A 12,691-nucleotide genomic window follows, 5' to 3' on the forward strand; every position below is an offset into this window, starting at 1 on the left:
TTCTTGATGATTTGCTGCATCCTGTTGGCCAATACTTTATTGAGGATTTTTAAATCTGTGTTCTATAGGGAGATTGGCCTGTAGTTCTCTTTGTTAGTTAGGTCTTTCTCAGCTTTTGTTACTAGAGTACTATTTGCTTCCAGGAATGATTTAGGAAGAATTCCTTCCCTTTCAATTTAATTGAAGAGTTTGAGGCTTGACAGCATTAAGTCTTCTTTGTAATTCTTGTAGAATTCCACAGTGAATCTGTCAGGGCCTGGGTTCTTCTTTGTAGGTAAGGACTTAATTACATTTTCAATTTCATTAATAGAAATTGGGTTATTCAGCAGTTTTACATCTTCTTGACCCAGCTTTGGTACTTCATATGTTTCTAGGAATCTGTCCATTTCTTCTGTGTTATCGAACCTATAAGAGTAGAAGTTTTTGAAATAGGTGTTGGTGATCTTCTTTATTTCCACAGAGTCTATACTGATTTTGCTTTTTCATTCCTTATTGCATGAATTTGAGATGTTTCTTTCCTCTTTTTTAATAAGGATGGCTAGGCATTTATCAATTTTATTTATTCTTTCAAGGAACCAACTCTTCGATTCATTGACTTTTTTGGATTGTTTTCTTAGTCTCTATTGTATTAATTTCTGCTCTTATTTTTATAATTTCCTCCCTTCTTTTGGCTTTGGGCTTGACTTGCTCTTCTTTTCCTAGATGTTTGAAGTGTAGCAACAGGTTGTTTATTTGTATTCACTCTGCTTTCCTGATGTGGGAACTCAGTGCAATAAATTTTCCTCTGAGGGCTGCTTTCATTGCATCCCATGGATTCGGTAAGTTGTATTTTTATTTTTTATTTTTTTGCTTGTAGGTATTGTTTAATTTCTTCTTTAATTTCCTATGTAACCCACTGATTGCTCAAGAGTGTATTATTCAATTTCCATGTGTTTGTGGGGTTTTTGCAGTTTCTTTTATCATTAATTTCCAGTTTCATGGCGCTACGATCTGATAACATGCATGGAATAATTTCAATTCTTTTGCACTGACTTAAATATATTCTGTGAGCTAGTATATGGTCTATTTTAGAGAATGTCCCATGTGCTGCTGAGAAGAATATATATTCTGATGTTGTTGGATGAAACACTCTGTATATGTCTACCAAGTCCATTTGTTCACAGGTGTGATTCACTGCTGTTATTTCTTTGTTGATTTTCTGTCTGGTTGATCTGTCCCTTGGTGTCAATGGTATGTTAAGGTCTCCTGTTATAATTGTGTTATTGCTAATTTGATTTTTCATTTCTATAAATACTTACTTTGTATAGCTGGGTGCTCTGGAGCTTGGTGCATATATATTTAAGATAGTTATCTCTTCCTCTTTAAGTTTTCCCCTAACCAGATGTAGTGACCTTCTTTATCTCTTAGGATCATTCTTGGTTTAAAGTTCACATTATCTGCTAACAAAATAGCTACCCCTGCTTTTTTTTTTTTTCAGTTCCTCTTGCATGAAGTATTGTTTTCCATCCTTTGACTTTCAGTCTGTGAGTTTCCTTTTGGGTTAGGTTTGATGTTGTTTCTTGATCCATTCTGCCATTCTGTTTCTTTTAATTGGTGAATTGAGACCATTTACATAGATGGTTATAACTGTTATATACTGGCTTATTTTTGACATATTATCTTTCTGCTGTTGCATCTTAATCTTTCCAATCTGTTTAGTTGTCTACCTTGCTTAGTGGTTTTTTCCTATGTGTATCTAGACTGTCTTTCAGTATTCTTTGCAGGGTTGGCTTGGTGTTCATGAAATTCTTCAGCTGTTCTTTGTCATGGAAGTATCTTATTTCTCCATCCATTTTGAAGGACAGTTTTTCAGGGTTCATCAGTCTAGGTTGAAAATCATTTTCCTTTAGGATCTGAAATACTTCACTCCATGCTCTTCTTGACTTCACTGTTTGTGTTGAGAAGTCTGCTGTGATTCTGATAGGCTTTCCTTTATAGGTGATCTGTCTTTTCTCTCTGACAGTTTTTAGTATTCTATTCTTATGTTGGATTTCTGGAATGGTGATTATTATATGCCTGGATGTAGTTTTATTTTGGTTATGGCTATTTGGAGTTCTATATGCTTCACTAATCCTAATGTCAGTTTCCATTCTCATATTTGGGAAATTTTCAGCTATGACTTTTGTGAATAGCCTTTTGATATCATTTGTGTTGTTCCTTTCTTTTGCATTTATCAGTATTAATCTTACATTGTTTTTCTTTGCATCATCTTACAGCTGTTGAATTATTTCTTGATTCCTTGTTTTTTTTAAAAAGATCTTTCCTGCAGGGGGAGAACCAGCAGCAGCTCCTGAGATCCATGCCATGTTGGAACTTATGATGCTGGGAAGCCAAGCAAGCACCTCCCCTTGCTGGTAAGTGGTGACAGTGTGGCAGACTGCAGCCCTTCCAGGGTGAGAACCAGCAGCAGCTCCTGAGATCCACACTATGTTGGAACTTAGGACCCTGGGAAGCCAAGCAAGCACCTTCCCTCCCTGGTAAGCAGTGGCAGTGTGGCAGACTGCAGCCCTTCCAGGGGGAGAACCAGCAGTGTCACCTGAGATCTGCACCATGTTAGAACTTAGGACGCTGTGAAACCAAACAACCAGCCTGCCTCCCTGCTAAGCAATAGTGAACCTACTGATGCATGGCCTAGAGTCAAATATCCCACTTCCCCATCCCCCTTCTCCCCCCCCCCCCCCGCCACCCATTAGCAAATGAGAACCGGAAATCTGGGCATTTCCTGGGAGGTTGACCATAGCAAGTAAGGTGACTTCCTTCTACTATCTCTTTGAAGGCAATTATTTTTATTACTGTTTTGATCTTTTCTGATTAATGGTACAGCTCTATTCAATATTCTGTTTTGATAAGTTCTATAGTGTTCTATATTTCATTTTGATATACGTGATTGAAAGAACAACTATTATAAATATAACAAAATATACTGATACCTATTACTGTTATCCCAGTAACCTGCTGTGAAGTTCTGTACCATTTTCACTGTACGATCTTAGTTGGCTTTATTCTGTCTTGTTCTGTTGTATACTTTCAAAATTAAAAAAAAAAAAGATCTTTCCTTTCCTGTTCACTAGCTGCAATCTTGTCTTTGAGGTCTGAAATTCTATCTTTACTTTCGTTGAGTCGGTTTTGACAACTTTCAATGGAATTTTTGATTTCCTGTATAACTCTTTGAATCTGCTTCATGTATTCTGTTTGTTTCTTAAATTGTTCATCCAGGGATTCTATCTTTTTGTATTGTTCCTCTAATTCTTTAACTGGGCCTTCTTTAGATGTGTTCAGCATCTCTTTCATTACTTTTATCATTTCTTCTTTTACCTGGGAGATTATTTCTATTTTGAATTCCTTTAAAGCTTCCCAGAAATTGCTTCTTTATTTCAGTTGCTATTATTACAGGTATATCAGGTGTATGGCATAAATTTTCTGCTATGTACATGGCTCCTAGGCTTTCTTGGAGGTTTGAGATTGCATTTTTGTCTTTTGTTTTGTCATTTTCCTATGTTTCTGTGTTCCAAGTGTTTTTCTAAGGCTTGGAAAACTGGATGTGTTGCAAATTGTCTCCTATGCCCTAGGCTCCTGGGACTGAATGGAGGTTGCTGAGCGTGGTCCAGTCAGGCCCTCAGGCCCTCCCATGCTGCCTTCAGTGTTCAAGGTAGCTGGGCAGGCACCTTCCCACTGTGGATGATGGGCTAAAGCTCTCCCTGGGCAAAGACCAATGCCCTGGAACTCACTTCACCTGCTCTCAACTCCCATAATTGAAGAAGGTTGCTGGGGGTAATCTACTCAGGCTGCAAAACCTCCCAAGGCTAGTCTAGTGTGGCTGGGCTCTGAGCAGGTCCTTGAGATCTGTGAGCAATGATCTTAACACAATGCCCCAGGCTTGGGATGGCATGTGGACTCACCCCAGGTACCAGCTGAGTTTCCCGGTTCCCAGTTCCAGAGAAGGTTGCTGGGCATGTCCTGGGCAGTCCTGAAACCTGCCAGGCAAGTGCAACCTAGTGTGGCTGGGCTCTGGGCGGGCCGTGAGCTCTAGGAGCAATGATCCTAACATAGTCTCCTGGGCTCTGGATGGAGAGCAGACTCACCCCAGCCGCCAGCTGAGTTTCTGGGTTCCAGGTTCCAGAGAAGGTCACTGGGCATGTCCTGGGCAAGCCTAAAACATGCCAAGCAAGCACAGCCTAGTGTGGCTGGGCTCTGGGCGGGTCCTTGAACTCTGGGAGCGATGATCTTAACACAGTCTCCCGGGCTTTGGATGGGGAGCGGACTCACCCCAGCCACCAGCTGAATTTCCTGGTTCCTGGTTGCAATTTCTTAATTGTCAAATATCATTAAATTTCTAATATGTCATAAATGTCCTATATTGCACTAGGTTTGTGTTGAATAAAGAATCCAACTAACTTCCATCATTTTAATTGGTTAATATATCTCTAAGACTCCCTTAATCTACAGATTCTGCCTCCAACTCAACTTTTTACTTATGATTTATTTTTTTATTTAAAAAAAGTAAAAATGATGATACAGAATTTCAAAACAAAATAATAGAGGATTAACACTGGTTAATATATTGCATATTGTTATCTTTAATGTACAGTTTACTTGTTAAATACAGCGGGTTATTCATTCTATAAGACTACATTTTGGTAATAGAATTTCTATGGTTTATATCCTCTGTATTTCCTATGGTTGGATCTAGAATATTGCCATATTAAGGAAAAATAACCTTTGACAAGTAATTATTTTCTCATTTATATTCTCATCTAATAGAGAGATATTTATTACATAGCTACTAAAAGACAAGACATTAAACATGCAGTAGTAAAACAAGATAATCCTCCTAATTTGTCTAGTATTTAGTAAGTTAGCCCAGACTTCAACAGTTATCAATATAAATATTAAATTACCTCAGATATACATATATATAGAATATATAAAAAGAAAATAAAGGACCTTACTTTTTCAATTTGTCAGTTATTTTTCCTCCTAGATAGTATTTCATTGCATGACTACATGACATTTCCTTTTTTAGCTTTTCTTCCATTGATAGGCTCTTAAATTTCCCAGTATCTTTTGCTGCTGAAGATTATGCTATTAAGAACACAACAGTATGACAGCTTTGTTTGGCAGTGTATTTTAAGACAGATTTTAACATTTTTATTTATTTTTAGTGTAATTACACTGAGGTCAGATAAATGGTCAAAAGCAGTTGACTCCTCTCTCTGAAATTTGATGAACCTTTCTTTGCTCTTATTATGTGGTGACTTTTGAAGATGACACACAGGTATTTGATTTAAATGTTTTATTCGCTGGGTATACAAGTTTCCCATGTTGCATTAGATCAGACAGACAGAAGATTATGGAACTGGAGCCAAGTCTGGCCTGATGCTTGCTTTTGTAAAGTTAAGCTTGAACACAGGCATACTAGTGAATTTAGCTGATTCTCATAGAAAACAGTCTGCCTTCCCTTCATTAGATGAAGCTTTTAATTATATGATTTAAAACTTTGTATTCTATCCTAATTTTAAATTTGTTTAATCTATGTTCCCAATACTGGTATGATTATTTCATACTTCTTCACTTGGGGATATTCCCATTTCTTCTCATAATTCTGACCAATTTTGTTCATATTTTTGGGCCTGGATATCCAAGACCCTTGCTCTTGCCATTCTGCTGTCTTCAGCCACCCACTTTCACGTAGACTTCTTTTAGACATGAGCCATTCATCATTCCCTGTGGCTCCACCTCTAAGAGACAAATGCCAAGCTTTTGAGTGCTTCTCTTTCATCTGACTAGAGAAAAGTATTCAGTAAATGGGAGCTGTCAGCAAAAGACAAACTAGAACATTTCTATGTTCTGCTGGCTAGCTGCTGGCTCTATCTGCAAGCCCAGCCTCCCTCTGACTCCAAACAAATTCTCTCCCTTCTCAAAAAAGATATCTAGTGCTGGCTAGAAGCATGACCATAAAGTCACGAAATGTCAGCGATGTGCTCCACACCGAGCAGAGCTAGCACATCTGGAGAGTGACTGCTGGGATTACCGGAGGGAAGACAATCAGCCACAAATCAGCACATGAGCTTTTTACAGTTGCCAGAGACAAAGCTGGTCTTGGGAAAGACAAGTAAGTCCCACTACAGATGTCGTTGCCTCGCTGAGGACACCAGGAGTGACCCAAATGACTTCGTGGATGATGTGACTCTACTTTGTCCTACTCTTCTCAGGCAGGAAATATATGGATTGGAATCTGTCAAAAATAGGTTAAAAAGTGCATTTTATTTTATGTCAACTATGGTATATAAAATGTGTATACTGCAAATGCTGTGTGCCAGGCAATGAGCAAGCCCGTTACATGCTTTATCTCATTCAAATCTCACAAAAGTTCCCATTCCCAATGAGTAAACTGAGTTCACACAGCCAGTAACTGAGTTACATGATGAGAACAAGTCCCGTACTACCTTCTTTTCAAAAGTGAAGACACTCAGACCTGGAAGAAGGATCACATCAGAGCACAAAGAACTACAGAGCCCAGGGAGTCACCTTGGGAAAGGTACAACCCTTCTGGCAGTGGAAAGAGGAGGAGCAAGAGAACCTACACTACGGTTTTCTTTCTTACTTACTTACTTATTTAGTTACTTGCTTACTTACTTACTTACCTGAGTACTTGTCAGTATTCTGACTGTGTTACACAGTCCATCCTTTTAAAAACAGTCCTGAGGAGGTATTTGATTCTACAGATGAGGAGACTAAGCCTCATAACTTAGCCAGATTGCACAGTTAACCTTTAGGTTAGAACCAGAGTCTGAACTCATCTCACTCTAATTACCTTCCTTTCTACCATGCCATTTCTGAGAAATTACATCCACATGTTAGGGGGAAGGAGGGGGCTTACGTAATCTTTAGGGAGAATACGTTCTTTTTTTTTTTTTTTTATTGGTACCGGGGATCGAACTCATGATTGCCTGCTTGCAAGGCAGGTGCTTATGCTGCTGAGCTAAATCCCCAGCCCGAGAATACGTTCTTATAGAGGATCTGTGGAAAGACTGGCAGCATTTCAATGAGTGGAGATTGGATGGGTGTTACTCTAGACAAGAGACAGCAAAAGCAAAGGCAGAAAAGCTCAGGATGACTGTGGAACAGAGATCCATGGTTGGCATAAGCTTGAGGTACAGGTGGCAGAGAGGAGGCTGGGAACGTGGGCTAACAACTTAAGGAGGACCTTCCCAGGCTTGAACAATATTGATTTCTCTTGGTTTTGGAAGCTGGGAAATCCAGTATCAAGGTGCCAACTGAATTCAGTTCCAGGCAAGGGCTTTCTTCCCTGCACACAGACAACCTCAGTATACCCTTGCCTGGTAGAGATACTGCTACAGTGCCTCTTCTTTTTCTTATAAAGGTATTAATCCCACCATGGGGTCTCTACCATCACAGCCTCACTGAAACCCTAATTTCTGATACCATCACATTAGGAGTTAGAGCCTCAACATCTGAGTTTCCTGGGGATGCCAGGGAACATGGTGAGCATTCAACTGCTAAGAGATGCTAATATAGTACTAGCAATACAATGTGGATGAGGAGCCTGCAATATTATGCTGAGTGAAAGAAGACATGAAAGGTCACACGGTATACTATTCCAGTTTTATGAAGTGTCTAGAATAGGCAAATCCACAGAGGCAAAAAACAGATTCATGATTATCAGGAACAGGAGGCGGGAGAGATAGGGAGGAACTGTTTAATGTGGGTACTGGATTTCCTTTTGGGATGATGAAAATGTTCTAGAAATAGTGGTGATAGTTATATGACCTCTCTAAATGTAGTATCACTGGATTACACACTTTAAAATGGCTAAAAGGGTTTATGTTACATGTATTTTACCACAAAAATTACTATTTATCTTTTTAAAAAGGTGACTGTGGCCCCAGTGTGGTGGCGCACACCTGTAATCCCAGCACATGGAAGGCTGAGGCAGGAGATCACCACAAGTTCAAGGCCAGTATGGGTTACATAGTGAAACGCCATCTCAAAAAAAAGAAAAAAAAAAAAAAGGTGACTACTCTAGAAAAACTTTTTGTAACTGTGTACAAGAGGACATATTTATAATTACTATTTTAGTTACTTTCTTATTCCTGGGATGCAATCCCCAATGACTACAATTTAGAGGAGGAAAGGTTTATTTCCTCTTATATTTCCAGTCTGTGGTCAGACAGAGGGCAGAAACGGCCTGGTGGAAGGGCACGGGTAGAGGAAAGTTGCTCACACCTTGGTAGCAAAGAAAAGGGAGGGGAAGTGGAGGGAGACACAGCCTTCCAGGTCACGCCAGGGCTGCATCACCTCCCACAGCTCTCAGCTTCCAGCAGCCACTGAACACAGCAGGGATCTACTCCGAAGCAGCATCCCCACAACCCTATAACCCTCCAAAAGCCTCTCGTGAGTGCAACAGTTTTAGGGGACACTCCAGACCCAAACTACAACAATTATGAAGTTTAGCTAATAGGAGAAAAGAAGAAATCTATTTCTCTCAGAAGGATAACAAATAAGCAAATTGTGGTTCATTCTTACTCTGTAATACTAAACAACAGTATGTGCATGTTCATAGTATATGAACCCTTAGCCAAAGGTTGGAAACTGTCCAATTACCCATCAGTTGATGAATGGATAAACAAAGTGTGGTAAATCCACCGCCCCACGCCCATCAAGTCTACCCTCCTTTTCCACTCTCCTCCTTTCTCCCCCCTCCACTAAGCACAAGGAGTATGAACATACCCCTGCTTCTCCAAGCTCTGTCTGTTCTCTGCTCCCTGAAAAGTCCTCCCTAGCCACCCCTCAGGCCCAGTGGAGCACACCCCAATGGTGAAGTCCTCCATGGAATGGGCCTGGGAACAGCCTGTGCAGAAAGGGACATTGGGACAGTGAATTCTGGAGTCCTGAGTTTCCAGAGGTCTAGAGGGCTGTTACCCTGTGGAGAGAGGCTTGGACAGAGAACAGTTAAACAGAGCTCTCTGTGTCTTAGAACTCAGGGCAAACCCTGGGTGCTCAGATGCATACTTGGTACTGGATTTAATTAGCCATGGTCCATTGCCCCCAGAAGTTTACAACCTAGGCAATATTATAAGACTTGGAATCTCAGCATGTCAGCCCTGTTGAACATCAGTGAACTTAATGTACTCCCTCTACAGGGCAGATTTTGCAGGCTGATTCAAGGAGCCAGAAATGATGCAGACAGGCTTACAATAGCTGCTAGTTAGTGCCACATGTTGTGCTCCAGCAGTGACCCTTGAGCAGAATTCTGAAAGCTGCACTCCCATGTGGCGCTCAATGGTTACAGCAGTTTTATTTCTGGAAGCAGCCATGTCATTTCTGCCAACACCCAAGCCACCAGTTTGTCACACTCTCTCATATTCCCTGGGTAAAAGTGGCTGAAGCTGAATGATAGGGTCACTCTTGGGCCTTCAGCTTTCTGTGAATCCTCTCCCTATTTACAGAATGGCTTTTTCTCTGCAGCTTCCCATCAGTAAGGACCAACTAGGGCTTCGTGCATCAGAAGTACCCACAGTTGGCCCAATTCTCTGCCCACCCCAAGTCCTCACAAGTTTGGAGAAGGCTTCAAATTGCTTGGTTCCCTCTCTCAAGCATACATATTTGCAAAGACACTGGTCAAGAAAACAAGCAGGATCTCTATATTATTGTAGAGGTATTGAGATATAATACATCATTGAAATATAATAGATTCTACCTCCCTGAATGTCCATAACCCCAAAGTTATAGACAGACATATACTGCATTTTCAGTTCTGCCATCTATAATTATAACCCCTCCCTCACGTATTCCACTGCATTTTACAAAATGCTTTCACACAAATTATTTCTTCTCTGATATGGTTTTTCTAAAATCAGACATTTAGTTGATTAAATATCCTTTATCATAAAATGTAATGCTATAGATTTCTACCTACTGATTTATCTGGACATCAAAATATACTTTCATGGTCATTCTGTTTTAAATGTTTACTTTTGATATGGTTTCTTAATTTATAAATATTTAAATTTTCAATATTTTTAAACTTTCCTTTCCAGTTTCATTTTCATTATCACTTCTCATATCCCTCCTCTTTTCTCCCGAGTTCACTTTAAGAACTTCATTTGAAATGGTTCAGAGGTCTGTGAATGGCAAATTTTCTCAGCTTTTACTTAAAATTGTCTTTTTTCCCTCACCAATGAAATTTTAACTATGTGTAGAATTCTAAATTGACAGTTACTTTTCTCAGCACTTACAAGATATTTATCTTCCTGCCTCCTAACGATAAGTTGCCTAGAGTTTTTTGCTGCCATCAAGAAGTAAGTAATCCATCTCATTAGATATTATAAAGCCGGACAAAACAGTGGAGAACAAGACCAATAAAACTTAGGCATTGTGAACATTACAGGACTTCCAAAGGAGACAATAGTCAAACCAGAATGGGCATCTTTGTGAATCTTATTGCCTTCAAATTAGTTGCCTATACCCTCAAACTTGATACTATCGCACAGAATGGAACAGAGTCTAATCAGTCAAAACAAGATCTTGTAGTTATGTATTATGTGTAACCTTACACTGCTTTGTTTTGTTTTGTGTTTTTCTCTTTTTCCTCTTAAATAAAAAAAAAAAAAAAAAAAAAAAAAAAAAGAAGTAAGTAATCTATTCTTTCTTCTGGTTGTGGTATTTAAGGTTAATCTTTGATGTTCTGCATTTTGACTATGAAGTATCTAGGTGGTGTGTGTGTGTGTGTGTGTGGTGTGCGTGCGTGTGGTGTGCGTGCGTGCGTGCGTGTGTGTGTTTGTGTGTGTGTGTGTGTGTTTAAATAACCCTGGGGATTCACTTTAAATAACGCTGGGGATTCACTTGGCTTGACTCTGAATGATACCTTTGATAAGCTCCAGAAAATTCTCAGTCATTATTTCTTAAATGCTAACCCTTCTCTTTTCCAAGCACTTACTAATCTTCTGCATCTAACCTTCCAATTTATTAATATTTTCATTAGTTACTCCAAGTTTGCTTTTTGATCTTTATTTTCTCTGTGCATATAGATTATATTCAGTTTATACTATGAAAAGTAATATTAAAAACTGGTTTCACCCATGTATTTGCAGTTTTAATGAACATATCTTTCCTTTTTTAGAACTGTAAATAATGTCTTTTCCTCTTGTTATAAACACAACTTAGCACTTTTCAAAAATTTTTACAGTCTTTTTTTTCTCTTAGAGTTTCTTTTTTGTATTTGTTTATTTATCTTTTAAAATGCCTGTAGTCTGACATTATTCTATATTGTAAAATTCTTGGAGCTTTAATTCTCCCGTTTTTAGATCTGTTGGTTCTTGCTCACCTGCTTTCTGGTGGGTTTTTTGGGGGGGGGCGGGGTTTGGTACCAGGAATCAAACTTGACCCCTTGCTTGCAGGCAGGCACCATGCTGCTAAGCCACATCCCCAGCCCTTCCTAGTGGAGTTTTAAGTTAGAGACTTTAAGCTCATTTCCCACTAGGCTTTACCTGGGAGGATTCTGTACAGTTTGGACAAGGAAATATTCCCTATGATGGATGGGATATTTTGCAGCAAAAGGACTCAGAAGCTACCTTAAAGATGCTTCCAGAGTCAGTGTCTCTCATTCATGTTGGAACTTAGGTCACTGAGCAAGAAAACAACACCCTGTCCTCCCTGGTAAAGTGGCCGTGGCGTGAGCAAGCAGCCAGTCAGTGAGCCAGGAAGAGACCCAGTCAGCGTCTCCCACAAGCCTACTGGTGAGGGGGCTGAGAATCAACCATCCCATCCCTCCCCCTCCCTTCCCCCGTTAGCAACTGGGGGCCAGAAGTCTGAGCATCTCTTGGGAGGATGACCCTATGCAATATAGCAAATATGGGGGATTTCCTTCTATCTTCTCTTTGAAGGCAAATATTGTTTTCACTGTTTTACTTTGGTCTGAGTAATTGTTTTGTTCTATTCAATATTTTGTTTTGATAGGTTTTGTAATGTTCTGTTTTTGGTTTGATTTCACTATACCTAACTGACTGGACAACTATTGTGAAGATAATGAGATATACTATGGTACCCATTACTGTTATCCAGGTATCCTACTCTGAAGCTCTATACCAATTTCACTGCACTGTCTTGATTGGCTTTGTTCTGTTGTATTTTTAACCTTCAAAATTTAAAAGAAAGGATCTTTCCACTCAGAAAAACTGGAACAACCTGAGCTTCTATAAGACTAACACCTGTAATTTATGACAATGTATCATATATGTTTAAAGACATGAATCATGATACTTTTAAGAACCTTTATTTTTATACTATTTCTATTAGTCATTTTTGCCTACCCTATGCCAAAACTGTAGTCGATAAGAATTATTACTTTATAGAAGTATTTTAGTTAGCAGATGAATGATAGAATAAGAAATCATTTTGCAACTTCAAATAATATAACCAATCTTCAACGACTGTCAAAGTCACAAAAATGGAAACAAGTAAAAAATAATGTGTGTTCAAATGGAAATACCGAGTCCCACTATGTTACGGTTTAAATAGAGAATATGCCACATGGAGTTGTGGAAGGTGATTGTATTAGGCTAAACCAAGGCACAGCTGAGACTACTGAGGCAGGCAAAGTTGAAGCAATGTGTGAGGACTTTATTGCCAA

The 12,691-nt window shown here is 39.3% G+C and overlaps 1 long non-coding RNA gene across 5 annotated transcripts in view; it reads right to left on the reverse strand.

The window, feature by feature from the left end:
• Positions 1 to 4,499: 4,499 nt before the first annotated feature.
• Positions 4,500 to 12,691, reverse strand: part of LOC106027387 (uncharacterized) — a 57,322-nt gene continuing 49,130 nt past the window's right edge. For all 5 annotated transcript variants that reach the window (XR_010049812.1, XR_010049814.1, XR_010049813.1 and 2 more), the window contains one exon: positions 4,500 to 6,274. This is a non-coding gene — a long non-coding RNA (uncharacterized LOC106027387). The remainder of the gene's footprint in view (positions 6,275 to 12,691) is intronic.

The sequence above is a fragment of the Cavia porcellus genome, unplaced genomic scaffold (genome assembly GCF_034190915.1).
Source record: "Cavia porcellus strain 051 isolate PalLab524CR breed Dunkin Hartley unplaced genomic scaffold, mCavPor4.1 scaffold_9, whole genome shotgun sequence".
In the NCBI taxonomy this organism is placed as follows: domain Eukaryota; kingdom Metazoa; phylum Chordata; class Mammalia; order Rodentia; family Caviidae; genus Cavia; species Cavia porcellus.